Source organism: Brassica oleracea, chromosome C9, assembly GCF_000695525.1.
Source record: "Brassica oleracea var. oleracea cultivar TO1000 chromosome C9, BOL, whole genome shotgun sequence".
NCBI lineage: Eukaryota > Viridiplantae > Streptophyta > Magnoliopsida > Brassicales > Brassicaceae > Brassica > Brassica oleracea.
The window spans coordinates 14,464,471-14,465,318 of record NC_027756.1 but is presented as its reverse complement, the minus strand read 5'-3'; positions in this window follow the sequence as shown (position 1 = coordinate 14,465,318).

Genomic DNA, 848 nt, shown 5'->3' with positions numbered 1-848 from the left:
TGAGGTAGATTACTTACTTTGGACACAAGCAAAATCTTTGACAGCCTAAGAGTTATGGTTTGTGAGGACTTTGGAACCGATCTAAACTTGGTCAATATCGAGCTGAGTTACTTACCTTTCGATTTGGTGATTGGCCTCGACTCACCACATGTTTTCATCACCAATGATCGACAACTGCAAAATTTTCTTACATATGTGAAGACCAAAGCTTCAACAAGGTTATGTGTGTGTATTCGATCTAAGGTCGGATTTAACTTGAATGAAGAGCCTGCTGAGTCGCCTAACAGAGAGGAAGTGGGTATGTTTGTTTTTCTCTGGTTGATGTTGTGAAGAAGGGTCAACATTTTACTAGCAAAACAGCTTTGCAGGCAACAATGGAAATATGCGCAATGAAACATAATTTTGACTACAAAGTTGGCAACACGGATAATAGAGTTTGGTATGTTCGCTGCGCGGATGATGATTGCCGCTGGCGTGTTCGCGCAAAGGGATTAAGCAAAATGGATAGAAGAGTTTGGTACGTTCGTTGCGCGGATGATGATTGCCGCTGGCGTGTTCGCGCAGAGGGATTAACAGGTTCTTCATATTTTATCATCAAAAAGTATGTACCTGATCATTCATGTGCTCCATCATCAAGGAACCACTCTGTTCGTACAGCTTCATCAAAAACAGTTGGTAGTCTTATTATGCATAAGTACGAAAGTGTCAAGGAAGGGAGGAAACCTAATGATATCATCCAGTTTATGCGTAATGATCATGGAGTTGAGATATCCTACTCTTTAGCTTGGGAGGCACGTGAGTATGCAGTAAATGTTGTGAGAGGCATTCCGGAGAAGGGTTATGAAAAA